This window comes from Physeter macrocephalus, unplaced genomic scaffold (genome assembly GCF_002837175.3).
Source record: "Physeter macrocephalus isolate SW-GA unplaced genomic scaffold, ASM283717v5 random_287, whole genome shotgun sequence".
Classification (NCBI taxonomy): Eukaryota; Metazoa; Chordata; class Mammalia; order Artiodactyla; family Physeteridae; genus Physeter; species Physeter macrocephalus.
Window position 1 is genome coordinate 40129 of NW_021145588.1, and position 15936 is coordinate 56064.

A 15936-nucleotide genomic window follows, 5' to 3' on the forward strand; every position below is an offset into this window, starting at 1 on the left:
GGCCCATAGGCTTCCCCCCAGGCCTCTAGGGCGGCCTCCCATGTCCTGCCTGGGGGACCCTCTGGTGGGGACCGGGCTTCCGGGGACAGAGGGCTGAGGGTGTCCCTTCCCACCGGAACAGGCCAGGGAGAGTCTGAGGCCAGGGCGTGTGACTGGGAAGCTAGGGCCCCTCTCTGGGGCCCGGTTCTCCAAGGGGCTTGACCTAGGAGACCTCTGAGGTCCCTTCCAGCTCTGACAGTCCCCGAGACCCTGACTCAGAGCCACACTCCCCAGAATCTTGTCTGTTTTTAATGATTGCCTCACAGGAGCCCAAAGAGTTTGTTAGAAAGCAGATTCATCCCAGTGACGGTAGTGGGAGCTTTGGGCCCGAGCAGGGTGTCTGGACACCAGGCTCCAACCCCTGGCCCCCACAAACAAGCTGTGTGGTCTGGACAAGGGCCTTCCTGCTCCTTGCCTCAGTTTCCCTGTTGGTAACGTCTGTGGGGAACGCCTGAGGGGGCTTTGAAGGCTGGAGGAAAGAAATGGAGGAGATGGGGGCAGGGGTGGGGGGCCGTGCAGGGGACACGTTGCTCACAGGGTAGAACGGGTCGGGGGCAGGGTGCGGGGTGGGGAGAGGACCGTGGAGTGATATTCGGCGGGGCTGGGGGGTGGAGGCAGGAATGCAGCTCCAGCAGTGGTTTTGCTCACTGCCTGCTTAAATGTTGATAGAAATACTACCTAATATTTGTACAGCCTTTTACCCAAGTTAACAAAATGCTTTCTCTCCTGTGTTGTCTCTTTCAATTCCCCTCCCCACCTGTGGGAGAGGTATATGAGCACTCCCAATCTACAGATGAGGAAACTGAGGCTCAGAAAGAGGAAGTAATCTCAAGGACACCTAAGTAGTAAGGGGCAGACCCAGGCCTCTCCCTGAGACACATTTCTCTAGAAAGTTCCATACCACAGAGTCTCTCCTGGAACCAGTGTTGGGCAAAAGCCCGACCTGGGTTGAGGGCCTGGATCACAGAGCCCACTCGCTGGGCCCTTTTCCTCTTCCCGAGGCCCCTTGGACTGGGGGTGGGGCGTTGGCCCCGAGGGAGGAATCTCGGATGGTGAGTCCAGGGTGCGGCCAGCAGTGGGCGGGAGGCGCTAGAGGCTGCTGCTGGCTGGGCAGGGCAGGGCAGGGCGGGCACGGAAACAGTGTGACCTGGACAGCGTGACCTGCGATAATTGAGTGCTGCACGCAATGGCTGCTGCGGAGGCAGCGAGGCCCCTCCCCCCCGCCTGGGGGCGGCCTCACTGCCAAGGCTGGGGCCTCCCTGCCTCCCACCTCCTGCCCTGCTGGTTCCCCTTTGGCCACAGCTCTGCAGCTTCTAGGAGGCGATGTTCTTTCTCCCACCAGGCAGATCTTCACCTGAGAGCCTGCTCAGACCTGCCTTCCTCACAAAGCTCGGTAGCAACTCCCTGGGGCAGAAAATGTCTCTTCTGAAAGCAAGACAAGAGTTTAATTAAGCCCTAAACGCGCACAGTTGAGCCTGAAATTAGGGTGGTGACAGGAGGGGTAGAAGGCAATCGAGGACGGGGTGGGGTGCTGGGGGGTGGCTTCAGCCCATCCCTGGCCCAGCTGAGCAAAACAAGCCTGCAAGCAAACATTTACAGAGCCCGCGGGCGCAGTTACCAAAACGTCTCTGACCTAGAGAGGGGAGAAAGCCATGTTCCCTCTCGTGTTTGGGGTAAGTGTGGAGGATTTGGAAAGTGGAAAGAGGGAACCCGGAAGTAAAGCGAGGCCGCCTCTGAGACCAGATCCTGGGTCCCTGGGTGTGTGGGGTGGGAGCCTGGGGGGAGCTGGGCGTCCTGTTGTGACTGCAGCTGGGCAAGGCGGAACCCTCCTCACCCCCAAGGCCAGCTGGGCTCTGCGTGAGCCAGGCCGCCACACGCACAGGTGTGCCAGTGTTGGGGCTCCTGCCCAGCACCCAGCCTGGCTCGCCCAGGTGGGCAAAGCTTATCTTGCTCCCCAAGGAGGCAGGCAGCAGCCAGCCAGGAGGTGCCCGACGGGCTGGGCTCCCGGCTATAGGGGCAAAGCAGCCGACACTGGCTTTGCAGATGGCTGCAGGTCTTGGGAGCAGTCAGGTGCTTTGGGGGGGCAGGGGGGACTGGCCTCAGTCCCCCTCTCTCCCGTCCCCAGGTCTCCCCAGGTTGTTGCTGAGACAGTCAAACCACAGCCTCCTCCTTTACCTGGCAATTAATCCTGCTGTGCCCTGCAACTTGGGTTGGGTCTTACTCTGCCAGGGACTGAAGCAAGAAGAGATGGGCCGGTAGGCGTGTTATCACTTGTCTCGGGAGCAGAGAGGCGGTTGCCACAGGGCCCCTGCGCGCGTGTAGACGTGCATGCATGAAGCAGTGAGGGAACAGGCTGTCCTCGGAGTGCGTGCCTGGCCCTCCTTGTGTGTGTGTCGGGGGGGGGCGGGCGGGGACTGATTTCTGTCACTGAGGCAGGGGACCCAAGGGCAGACCCTGCTTGGTTGATGCAGAAGCTCCCGTGGGCCCCCATCTGACAGGCCATCTGATCACTTAGTAGAGATGCTTGTAGGTTCTTTGAATTTAAGGGACACTCTGCTGAAGACACCAAAGTGGGGGCCTTTGCTGGGGGCCGTTGGGGGCACCAGCCAGGGTTCGGCCACTAAATTGTCCCCACTGGCTTTTCCTAACTCAGGCCTTAGACCCTGATGGCTTCCCCTTCCCAGGACAGATGGGAAATCCTGGCACAGCTTTCCAGTCCCCGAATCACAGGTGTCCTGGAGGCATGATGACCATTGGGCAGAGGGTCGGGAGAGGCCCAAGGGTCATTCGGGGAAGCCTCCCTCGCCCATGTGTGCTTATCTCCCCTTGCCAGCATCCCTAACTGTGGCTACTGTAACAAATTACCGCAAACTTGCTGGCCTAAAATGACAAATTTATTCTCTCACAGTTCTGGAGCCCTGAAGTCCAAAATCGAGGTGTGGGCAGGGCCTGGCGGCTGCGGTGTTCTATAGCCTTAGCGCATCTGTCTCGGCTCTGTCTTCACGTCGGCTTCTCCTCTGTGTGTGTGATCTCCCTCTGCCTCACTCTTATAAGGACACTTGTCACTGGATTTAGGGTCCATCCAGATAATCTAGGATGACCTCCTCGTGTTGAAATCCTTAATTTCATCACATCTACAAAGACCCTTTCTCCAAATAAGACCACATTCCTAGGTTCCGGGGATGTGGGCCTGGACATATCTTTTGGGAGCCATCTGTTACCCCACCCAGTGGTCAGTCAGCCATGGGTTGGACCCCTCCAGTGATGGGAAACTCGTTACCTCATGGGTTGGCTCAGTTCGCGTCCAGACAGGTCTAATTATTTTAAAGTTCTTAACTTGGGTGGAGTTGAAATTCCACTCAACAGAAACCTCTACCCACTGGCCCTAGTTCTGTCCTTCAGAGCACATAAAATACACCTAAATAAATAAACTCTATTCCCACTACCTCCTGCCCCCGATTATAATGCAAAAACAAAATCAGAAAAAGATGAGCCAGCTTAATCCTGCTGTCAGAGACAGTGCATAGACCCTGAGATCAGGAGAACTTGACTCACTGGTGGCTCTGTCCCTAGAACCTTGTGCCTCGGTTTCCTCACCATTAATGCCAAAGGGCTGGCTGAATCACTATTTCCAAGGGACGCTTTTGGAAAACGCATCCTGGATATTCATAATTTGCACTGGTCTACAAAAGCCTGTGAGAAGTCCTGAGTAGAGAAACCCACTGAAGTCAGTCTTTTCCAGATTTATTTGAAAATAGAGTCGTTTTATCAACTACCATTTTCTTTATCAGCCCGCAGAACTTCTGTGCTGCTTTGGAAGGAGGACGGGTCTCTGTGATGCCTGGGCCTCCTTTCCAGCTTTCACAGTCTGTTGAGGTCAAACCAAACAGCTGAGTTCGAGTCTTTGGTTCCCATCCCCGGAGTTGTTGCCAGGCATTTTGCTGGAAGTAACAAATGATCCATTACAAGATGGGAGTCAAGAATCTGGAAAATGAGAAGCCCTTCCCCCAAGCCGCAGACAGCCTGGGCGAGGCTGCGGGTGAAGGCCTCCTCCCAAGTGCCCCGGGCCTGCTGGGGGCCCTTGGGAGGAAGCCACGGAGGAAAGAGCATTTCCGTTGCTCTGCCCCACAGGACCTGCTCACCACATCCCTCGGATCCAAACTTCACCTCCAGCTCAGACTCCAGCTGTTCGGCCCTCCCTCGTTAAATAAAGCTACCTCAGAACTTGCCTCTCCCAAAGCTTTCTTTCCGCTGAAGGTCCCAACGAAATCCCTTTGCTGGGGGCAAAAAAATCCCAGAGAAGTTGGATCTTCTGAAATGGGAGCAATAAGAAACCTGGACCTCCCAAGGGAAAGACAGGGCTGGTGGGGGAAGAGAAGGGCCTGAAGGTGTGTCCCAAGGGGAGAGGAGAGAGCCTGAGGACGGGATGGGTGGAGGTGCAGGGCTCCAACTCTGGGCCCAAAAGAAAGATGGGCATGTTGACACGAAAGCTAAATGAGGAGACTGGTAGGGACTGAGAAGGCCACCAGGTTTATTTCCCTGGCGCCAAGCTAGATTACGGCCAGGCTACTATCCTCCCCCAGAAGGGGCAACGCAGCTCAGATCCACCTTGTAATGTATGGAGCCGCTGTGGCCTGACAGTTTCATCTGCGGATACGGGTTCATCATGCTCTCAGACACAGATCCAGGACTGTTTATTGAGCGCCCACATATCAGGCACTAGGCTGGCTGCTTTCACGTGTATTCTGTTTAATCCTTACAGCCCCTAATGTTTTACAGGTGAGCACACCAAGCCGGAGGTTTAGTATCTTGCCAAAAGTTGAGAGGCAAAGCGAGGAACAGAAAAAGCTCTGGCTCCCGATCCCACCCCGCAGCTTTTGATGGTATTTAGTGATGCAGCCTCTGGATCCTGATGGTGTGGGCGGTTCTCCCGTAGGTCGGGCCTGAGTCCCTCCTACCCTTGCCTGAATTGGATCGGATGGAAGGACCATGTAAGTAGGTTCTTTCTGCTCCCAGCCCAGCCTCAAGAGACATCAGCCATCCTCTGGTACACGTAGTAGCCTTCCAGTTACTGGGGTGGGGAATGTTTGCCTTCTGTTGATGAAAAGAAATAGATGCGATAATAAATAAATGCCCAACCCAGTGCAGCAATCAATGTCCCTAACAATAAGGCCCTATGTTTGCTCTTGGCTGTGGGTTATATTCATTGGCTATAGTCACTGCTCGGGAGCCCCTGGGTGTGTCATCCGCGTGGGGCTCCAGGCACACTTACCAGGGGAGGGAGCAAACCTTCCTGCCTTAAGCTACCAGAATTCACGCCAGGAAGTGAAGTTCCTGCAGACTGCTTCGGAGTGCCCCAGACCAGAGTGAGGAGAAACGTACCAGGTTGATGGGGCAGTGGAAATGATGCTCCGTACTTTGCATCAGGAAATGAGTCTGCTGCCTTGGATGATCTGAGGCAAGGCCGTTTCCCTCTCTGAGCCTCGGTTCCCACATGTGTAAAATGGGGTAGGGAGGTGGGGTTGTACCCTATGATCTCTCACGTTCCTTCTGGCTCTGACATTACAGGACCCTGTAGCCACGGCTCCTCCTAGAGTTGCTTTATGTATTAAGCACATGGGCCCCTAGCTGGTGGGTGGGCACCCTCAGTGCTCCAAGAACCCAAGCTCTTCCTCTGTGAGGTGGCTGGATGTCCATTCCTGCCTCAGCTTCCCCAAATCCTTCCTTTCTTTTCCACTTTCTCTAGCTGTCGCGTGTATCGAATTCCCTAGTTTGCAAGACATTTTCAGAAACGTTGTCCCACTGGAGCCTCAACCCAACCCTGTGAGATAGGCAGAGAAAGGGATGCAGTGCTCTCAGCCAACCATGTGTCAGGCCCTTCCTGTGTTTCACTGAATCTTCCCCATAGCTACAGAAATCCTTTTGGGAATAAGCAGAGTATAAATAAATAGACAGTGGACGGATATTTAGATGAATGCATACACGCATAATCCTCACCATGGCCCTGAGGTCTTGGTGTTATTATCGTCACCACATCACAAGGGAGGAAAGTGAGGCTTGGAGGGGTTCGATAACTGCCCAAGGTCCCCTGGCTCTCAGGCAGCAGAGCCAGGATTGGAACCCAGGCCTCTCTCATCTAAGCCCATGGCCCTTTCTGAGCATTGAACTGTGCACAAATCAGCATTCTCTGCCCCACTTTGCAGATGAGTAAACGAGGTGTATAGAGATGAAATGATTTTGTCAAAAGGGTTTGCCGCTCTGCGTTGCAGAGCCAGAACTCAAACCTTGTCTTTCGCCTACACACCTAGGGCTGTTGAAACATCTCGGTTGCCTCAAAAGAAAAACCAGTGGTGTCCATTCTTCCTGCCTCCTTCCTTTCTTCCTTCCTTCTTCCCTCCCTCTTTCCCTCCCTGTCTCCCTCCCTCCTATTCTTCCTTCCTCTCTCCCTCCCTCCCTTCCTTCCTTCCAGGAACACCCCCTACCTCTCAAGTGCTTCCTTGTCCGATGCAGGCAATCGCATGATGTGCTCATTGTGCAGATAACAGGGCCACCGCTCCTTGGGGTCTGTGTGTCTTTAGGGGTGCGGGTCCCCGCAGCAGCCCATGTGCTCAGTGACCCACAGTAGCTGATCCACAGGGGTGCCGGGGTGGGGTGTGCTGACACCCAGGGGGTGCTCCGTAGGGGCTCTGGCAGCACCTGCCCCCTCTGTGTGTGTCGTACTTGGGGTGTCTGTGAGTCTGTGCACATCTGCCCTCTCCACATGAGCACGCCCCAGACGGTTGGTGTGCTGAGGACTGCCCGGCGGGGGCGGGGGTGGGAGCATTGAACGTGGACGCTGCCCTCCCAGGCTCTCGCCCACTGAGGTCCCCCCACCTCTCTCCTCTCAGTCTCCACGCTGGGCTCTTCCCCCTCCCTTCCATCCTCTACCAGGGTGATCAGCTTAAAGCTAGCTTTTAATTCTCTAGCTGTAGCCCATGATTTGTGTCTCCTGAGTAAGGCAAATACAAACAAAACAACTTCCCCCTGAGGGTAGCATTCAAACTTGTTTGGAAGACTCAGGCTTGAGGCCGTAGCTCACATTGCATCTTCTTCTAAGAAATTATCGGTGGAGGATCATACGTGCTACAGATCATTCTCCCTCTCACATATATATCACAATTCAGATCTCTCTCCCGCTCATGCATGTGCGTGGGCATGTGTGTAGGGGTGGCATTTTCGGGTAAATTTATTGACGTATAAAACATACATCCAGTCAAGTACACAAATTTGTGTGCACAACTCACTGAGTTTTCACAGCGTGAACACACCTGTAAGCCTGACCCAGCCAAGAAACGGAACTCAGCCCTCACGCCCTTCACTCTGCCTGACCTTCACTGACTTCTAACATCATAGATTCGTTTTGCCTTTTAAAAATTATATAATGGAACAACACAATCAGTATCGCTCTGTGTCTGGCATCTTTTGTTCATTATATTTGCTAACTTTGTATATGTGTCTAGTATATATAGACACACATATACATATATGTGTGTGAAAAAATACATATGCTTCCCCTCTTTTCTTGCTTAAATATTCTAAATCAAAATGCGCACGTCATGTCATTTAATCCCCATGTTTTTCAGTGTGCATCTTAAAGATACGACTATTGTCTTACATGAGTGAATGCTACTATCTTACCTAACCAAAAAAAAAAAAAAAAAAAAAATTCCTGGGCATCACCTACAATTCCCATCCATACTAAAATTTCCCAAATTGTGTGTTTATAAAAGAAATTCATAGATACAGGTGTAGTTCTGACCCCATCAACGCACCTGTATCCTTTTCTCACTCCTCAAGTTGGTGTGTATTGGCGTTGCCTTTGGAATGAAATCCAAACCCCTCCGATGTTAGCCACAGATTTCCAAGTCTGGCTCAGCACTCACAGGATGGTCAGTGTCAGCTGATTCAGACTCCCCTCCCTCTGGTTTCAGAATCCCCTTTATAACAGCTACCAGGTTCTGGCCTCTTTTTGAACACTTTCCCCAAATTTCCATGAAATTGACATGATATTGCCTTCCTTAGGCTGAGGTCAACTCTGCCTCCCCCCAGTACCAGTATCCCCCCTTTAGCCCTAGCCTCGTCCTTTGGGGCCATACCAAGTAGGCTTAGCTCTTTTTCCACAGGGAACGCCTTCAGGTATTTGAAATAGCTCAGGACTGTTCTCTCCTCACCCCCACCCACCCAGACTATAACATTTAGGCCATCGCCCTGGACTCAGTCAACCCCATCACTTGGTTCTTGCCCCTACATACGCCAACTTCCCCAAACCTGGGCTCTTCCTAATGCTGTCTGCTCTGCAACCTCCCCCACCTTCGCGTGTCAGCATCTCATCAGACTCCTGAGGCCAATGTCACTGCCACCACCTCCGTGAGGCCTTTTCTCAGGTGTTCCACCTGATAAGTTCTCACCCTCCGCATTAGCCAGAGAACCCTGGTGGCTGCCTTGTGGCGTTTAGGGGTGCCTTGTGCTCTGACTTGTTTTAAAGTTGTTTGAGAATCTTTCTCATCCCTCACCAGAATCCAAATTCTTTGAGGCCAGCCACTTTCTTACTTGGCATCGTTTATTTTTGAAATGTCTAGCAAACGGTTAAGTGCTAACAGTAGGTGCTCTTTAAGGGCTCACTGGTGGACCCTTTTATTTGCAATTGACAGATACCCAACTCAAATTGGCTCCAATAGAAAAGGGAATCTCTTGCCATAGGATGGGAAGTCCAGGAACACAACCACTTTAGGCAAGCTGGGGTCCAGGAGACCCAACAAAGTCATCAGAAACATGTTGTTCTCTGTCGCTTGGCCCTGCTGCCCTCTGGTTTGGCTTTATGCCTCACAGTCTCTCTCCCGTGAAGAGCATGGTCTCCCAGTCGGAAAGAGAGTATGTCTTTCCCAAGGGTTTCAGCCAAAGCCTCAGGTCTGACTCTCAAAAGCCAGTCTTGGGTCATCAGCACACCCTGAAACAGTAACTGTGGCCAGGGAAGTGGGTGTTTGGTTTGGCCAGGACTGGATCATGTATCCTGAGTCTATCCCTAGAGCTCAAAGGTTAGGATCAATGCGGAAGTAGAGGTTCCCCTAAAGGAAAATCAGGGTGCCCCTACCAGAACGGGGAGTGGGTGCTAGGCCTGCCAAACGACAGAGATTCAACAGTGCTGGAAGGAGACCTGGATCAAGCAAGGAGGCCTCCTGCTCTCGGTCATTGTCTGATCTCTCCTATCTGCTACGGACCCAGCGTGTGAAGGAGAAAAGCAAAGGCCTGGCACGTGGGAGTCTGAAGACTTGGATACACCCTGCTCTGCGTGCAAGGTGGGTGTGACCTTCAGCCCATGGCTTACCTTTCTTGAACCTCAGTTTCTTTATCTGGAAAATAGGGCCAATAATGTGGGTCCTGGCTACTGCATAGGCTGTTGAGAGGATCAGATGACACCCTGGTGGGTGGGGTGTCTAAGTGTGTAGAGATGGTTTGTCATGATTCCATGCAGAGCTGGGGGGAAGATTCATTAGCGCCTTCTGTACCAAGAGTCTGGGGCCTGAATACACGTGTTCAAATTCCAGCTCTGTTTCTCTTTTGCTCTGGAATCTTGGGTGAATTTACCTCTTGACTTCAGTTTTCCTCCTCTGTTGAATGGGGATGATTGTAACTACCTCATAGAGTTGTTGTGAATATTAACTGAGTTAATATATACGACAATTAAAACACTGTCTGGTACAGGGGAAGCCCTATTAAAGGTTTTCATAGGTGTCACCATTGTTGTTGCTCCATGCCCCCACTATTGTGTGTGTTCTCTTTATTTTTCTCAGCTAGACTGTGAACTGCCTGAGGGCAGGGTCCATCCAGGCTTCAGGCTTCTCCTCCCCCTTCCTCTACATGCTGGGCAAATCCTGGGGCCAGGCTGATGGGTCCCACACTCTGACCAGACTAGAAGTGGAGGAAGCCTGCCTAGAGCCTCTGGCCTGGGGTGGGGCAGGAGGGGGGAAGCTCATGCTGGGTTTCTGGGTCCTCAGGATAGGAGAGTGGGAGAGACGTGTTTTCATGTGGGACTTGAAGATGCCTGGCAGGAGACTCATGCCGGATAGAGGAGTGGTGGGGAAAGAGTTTCCCCCTTTATGGCCTCTGTGTATCCCTTGCCCTGTGACAGGGCCTATGTTCAGTCCAGCCTTTTGGTGGCAGATAAGAAAGCAGGGGCCTGGAGATATCAAGGGACTTGGCCCAGGTCACAGAGCCGGCCATAGCAGGGCCATCCTTGGACCTCTTGTTTCTCAACTCAAAGCCCAATCTGAGCTGCCTCTCCTCGTGCAGATCTTAGACCCAGAAGAGGAAGCGAGCAAAGCTGTCCTGTTCCTCCTTTCCAGACCCAACTAACATTCCTACCAGAGGTAACTTCTGTTCTGACTCATAAAGATATTTCTGAATAATAGCACTGGTCAACTTATCTCTGGAATGCATCCGGCTTAAATACACACACACACACACACACACACACACGCACGCACGCACGCGCGCACGCGCACACATGCAACTGGGGAAGTACCTTCTTTCTGCCTGAGTCTTTCTAGGGCAGTCACTACTCAGAGTCTCCTAGGGCCATAAGTGGGGACCAGAAAGGCCTCATTTGCATATGCTTTCTGAGAAGTCTTGCACAGACTTCAATACAATGCTAAATGTGGTCTAAGGCAATCAAAAGGGCTTGTTGTTGTCTGCTTGTATTCTTTAAATTGAAGGTAACATACAGTAAAGTAAATAGATGCCCTAATCCGAGGGTAGAACTTGATGAGTTTTTCACATATGTACATATGTAACCACCACCCAGATGCAGAACATTCAGTTTTAATATTATTATTAGGTCAGCCTCTAGAGCAATAGACAATGGACTTCCTTGTTTTCACATCCCCTCCTTGGTGTGAATCCCATACATGAAATGGGAATCACGGTGGGTGAGGGCCCATGTCATGCCTCAGAACACTGAAGCCGGTGGGCCCCTCTTGGAATGTAACGGAGGTTGTGTAAGGCCACAGGGAGGAGTCAACATTGCTCACTCATCCAGCTCTTTCCTCCAGATGCTGATCTCTTCTGATCCGTGGTTCCCAGCCTTTCTTTCTGCCCCACACCTGAACGATACAACACATTCCCTCTGGATTAGTGGCTGAATGTATCAGTGACGTTTAAAGAGAGGGGAGGTGCAGCTTGAAAAGCTGTGCATGTTATCCTCATGTCCCCGACTTGGGGTAAGATGTGAGACTTACTGATTGACTGTATTTCCCCCATCCTGAAATGTCACCCATGAGAAGATACATCTGGGTTTAATAGCATCTTTGCTGGTTATTCCTCATTTGCTGAGTGTGCCTTTCCCACCCCCACCAGATCCACTGCTCACCCTTCCTTGCCCTTCGCTGTGCCTGGGAGGCTGACAGGGGATGGGAGAGATGGTCTGGGATCCTTTCCTCCATCCTCTTCAGTGTCTTTCTGGCATGGGTTGCTTCTCTTTATCCTGCTGGATGGCCTTCTTCCGTGGTCCCAGTGTGCAGTAGGTTCTAATAACACTATTTTCTTCCCTTTTGAACCCTGGGCGTGGTCACAGTTTCCAGCTGTTACTAGGCCCTGGGTGCGGCAAGACCCTCTTGTTGCTCTCTTAGCCCTGCTCACACTTCTCTTTGGAGATGCTCCTTTTTTTTTTTTTTTTTTTGCGGTACGCGGGCCTCTCACTGCTGTGGCCTCTCCCGTTGCAGAGCACAGGCTCTGGACGCGCAGGCTCAGCGGCCACGGCTCACGGGCCCAGCCGCTCCGCGGCATGTGGGATCCTCAGCGGCCACGGCTCACGGGCCCAGCCGCTCCGCGGCATGTGGGGTCCTCCCCGACCGGGGCACGAACCCGTGTTCCCTGCATCGGCAGGCGGACTCTCAACCACTGCGCCACCAGGGAAGCCCGAGATGCTCCATTTTTAAAGCCTCTTCCTTTGAACCATCCGGGTTGAGATCTGTTTCCTGATGGACTCCTGAGTGATCCAGAGATCTTGGGACAAACAGAAACGCTTCCGTATTAAATAGTCACTGATGATAACGTGTACCTGGCTTTCAGAAATGTTCAAACATCATCAGCATGTATGATTTACAACAGAGAAATGATGGCAGATTCGCTCATGCATGGTGGATAAAGGACCATTTATTGTTAAGCCATGGACTTTGCTTCTGACCTGTCAAGCCTGGGAGCATGGATAACAGGCAGAGCACTGGGTGTAAAGTCAGGTGAGATGGGTTTGAGTTCAGGCTCTGGCAACCATGGGTTAGGAAATCTTGAGCAGGCTGCCTTGCCTCTCTGCTCCCCGGCCTCCACTTTGGCAATCCAGAGTCACCCTGACCGTTGTTACATCCCTGGCGCAGATGTTAATGTGAGGAAAAACGAGGCCATGTATGTGAAAGGGCTTCATGAACTGTCCAGCACTCAGATGTGCAGGCCAGTGCAGCCCAGAGCAGGCAACCATTTCGGGGCCAAACATTGGACGGGAGGGACAGAGGAGGAAACACCTAACTTCAGTGCAGGGAGGTCCCAAGACCCAAAAAGGCAATGAGAAGGCAGCACAAGCTACCTTTTTCTCCCCACCCCAGCTTACCGCCTCCTCTTCCCTCACATGACATAACCTTTCCTTACCCTGAGTGATAGTGCTGAGCAGAGAATTAAGGAGAACCTCTAAGTGGAGGAAAAGTCATGCACCAGAGGAAGTCCACTCTTTCTGGAGACCAGTAAGAGAGAAACAAAGACATTCCAGTAGGAGGCAGGTCACACATGTCCTAGGTTAAGAGGAAGAGCCTGGAGTCATAGAGGCCCAGCTGCACCTCCAACTGGGTCACTAACCCTCTAACTAATTCTCCTGGTCAAGTTACTTAATCTCCCTTGCTTGACCTGCAACCAGGGAAGAATACCCACCTCAAACGTTTGTTCAGAGGCCTGCATGAGACAATCCCCGTAAAGTATTCAGCCTGGTGCCTGACTATTGGTAAGCGCTCAATAAAGATTGGCCCCTCTTCTTCTTAGTATCCTGTTCCTGGGAGTCAGAGGATACCTTCTAGCTGGGTGATCCTGGAATGATTCCCCCCGGAGGGGGCAATGATCTGGGCTTGGAAGCTCAATTCTCGGTTTGGCATTCACAGTTAGTCGGAGGCACCAGCTGCACCAGCCGGTCGGTGCCCATAGCACCAGGGCGCAGCTCTGTGTCTGGCGCTCCAGGACTGAGGGGCGAAGGCAGGCTGCAGAACGCAGGCCTCCCGGCGGCCAGAGGGAGCCAACACAAGTTCTGGAGCTGGGGAAGGCCGGGATCAAAGCGCTCCGAGGCAGGCCGGGGCGTACCAAAGGGAGGCTAGCGACTTGCATCAGCACAGATTCCGTGATGCTCTGCAGACGTCTCGGGGCTGCTGGGCTTTACGGGAACCCACAAGAAAGGAAAGGGCTGGGGAGCAGGCAGGGCGGGGGCGGGTGAGGGCGCGAGGGTGCGCTCGCCTGCCCGCGCGCTCCCGGCGGCGCCTGCCCGGGCCTGGACGCTCCCGGGACGGCGGAGGCCACCGAGGAAGATCCCGCTCCTTTTCCCCCTCCTTTCCCCCCGAATTACTGGAAGTACTGTGTGGGAGAGACCCAGAAGCATCCGGATTTTCAAGCGCGGTGGGGGAGGCCCGGGCAGCCGCTGCTGCTCAAAGAAAAACTAAAAGTGCGTCCGTTCGCGCCGCTTCGACACGCGGCTGCTCCCGGGAGGGCCCTGGACGCCCACACCGCGACTCCCTTTGTAGCCCCCTAAGAGCTCGCCAAGGCGGTCGGGGGCCGTGTGGCGCGGGAGGGGACGGAGAGGCGAGGAAGAAAGTGTCACGATTTCTTCTCCTGCGCTCCACCCGCCCCCCACCGTCCCCACCCCCAGTTTTCTGGGTTTTGCCGCTGCCGCTGGGGAAAGGGCTGAACGGTTTTGCGTCAAAGGACTGCATTTACACAGTCCTGCTGAGAGAGGAGCGTAAACACACCCAGGCAGGCAGGACGCAGGGTTTAAAAGTTAAAAACAAAACCGCCAAGCCCCCGCGCTGGGTGCGCGCATCCATCTGCCCGACACTTCTCTCCCTGACCGGGGGAGTTGGGGACTCTGCCAGGCAGGCGGCGGCGGAGGTGCGAGGAGCCCGGCCAGCCTCGCCTCTTCGCGCGCGTCCTTGGGGATGGAGCTCAGGACAGAATGTGTTTTATAGTTGTAAACAATGACCCCGAGTATTGTTTGGGATTACCGTATCTTGGGGCCACTGGGGCTGCCAGATGCCGCCAGCCGTCCCGGAAACGCCAGCGCTTTATATAGAGCCCCGGGAAAGCTTTGAGTTCCCGGCTCTATTTTTCTTTCCTAGCAACACCCCCACTTTACAGATAAGGAAACTGAGGACCGAAACCGTGATGTGTTACAATGCATAACGCTTCACACATCTTCCCGTTGGGTCCTCACAAGGACCCTGTGGGGGTACAGATGGTACACGTAAGAGTTGGGTAAACCGAGACTAAGGCAGAGCCTGGACCAGAACCCAATTTCCTTGACTCCTAGTACAGTGCTCCTCCGGATCATCTCTGCAGAAGGATTGAAGTTCCAGAGCTGACAAGGGCCTTAGAAGGTCATGTCTCAACCCCTTCGTTTGATAGGAAGAAACTGAAGCCCAGAGAGGTTAAGGGAGTCGCCCAAAGTCTCACAGCTCGTAAACAGCACAGCCTGGCGTTCATACTCCAGGGCCTGTGCTAGGAATCCGCACTACCTACTGCCTGAACTTCTCTCCAAAACAGCTGAAGACAACGTTGGGGCACACCCTCTCCCGGGCCTCCCTCTTCCCTATTTTTTTATTTTCTTCCAAATTCGTAACAGTCAAGGTTGCTTACAATGCCCGATTACTCCTATTAGATGCGTCCTAATTGCCCAGCGTAGAGGGCGGCCGGAATGTCTTGACTGTTTAATTTCGTCTTCAAGGCTACTCCTAACAAATTAATTTCAGGGCCGAAGAAACGGGGCGGGAAGCAGTGGGCAGCCAGCCACGGAGGGGAAAATAGGCAGGCCGGCCCCGCCCGGCGGCGCCTCGCCCCGCCAAGCCCCGGCCTCAGGGAGGTGCGGATATCCAGCGCGCCCAAGGCGCCCGCTGCTTCAGGCGGCGCCGCGGAGGACGCCGACGACCATGCGCGGCCGCGCCCTCCCTGCGAGCGGCTCTGCGCGCCCGGCTCCCAGCCTCGCGGTGGCGCCGCACTGAACCGCCCGTCTCGCTCTTCGGGACTGTGATTATTTTCTAAAACCCGGCGCCGAGGCCCCTGCGGCCGCTCTCGGGGGCCCCGCCCCGCGCCCCTTCCCAGGGTGGTGGAAGTGGGGGAGGCCGTGGCGCGCTGGGGAGCCGGCGAGGGAATCCCTCTCCCTCCACGTCACCCGAAAGCGAGGGAACCCGCACTCGCGTCCTCTAACGCAAATGACCATCTTTGGCAACATGCGCCAGTGGAGCAGACCAAGGGCGCGGGGCCGGGGGTGGGTGGGTGGGGGAAGGGCCAGGAGCCTCAGCTCCCCCAAACCGCGCCGGCGGTCCGCTCCCACACCCGCCACCCCCTTCCTTCCTCGCGCTGGGTGTGCGGCTGGCGTCAGCGGGGCCGGGAGCCGGGGCAGGGAGGGTGGCGCTGCGCCCGCCTCCTCCCGCGCCTCTTCCTCCTCCTCCTCCTCCTCCTCCTCCTCCTCGGCCTTCTCCCTCCGCCTCCCCGCGCGCTCCTCCCTGCAAGGTGGAGTCTGGGGTTGACGTGAGGTACAGGGGCTGGAGAATAAAGAGTGTGGAGTTGAACTCGTGCCATTGTAGTGACTCATCTCGGGCAGAGCGCTGGGGCTCCAAGCAA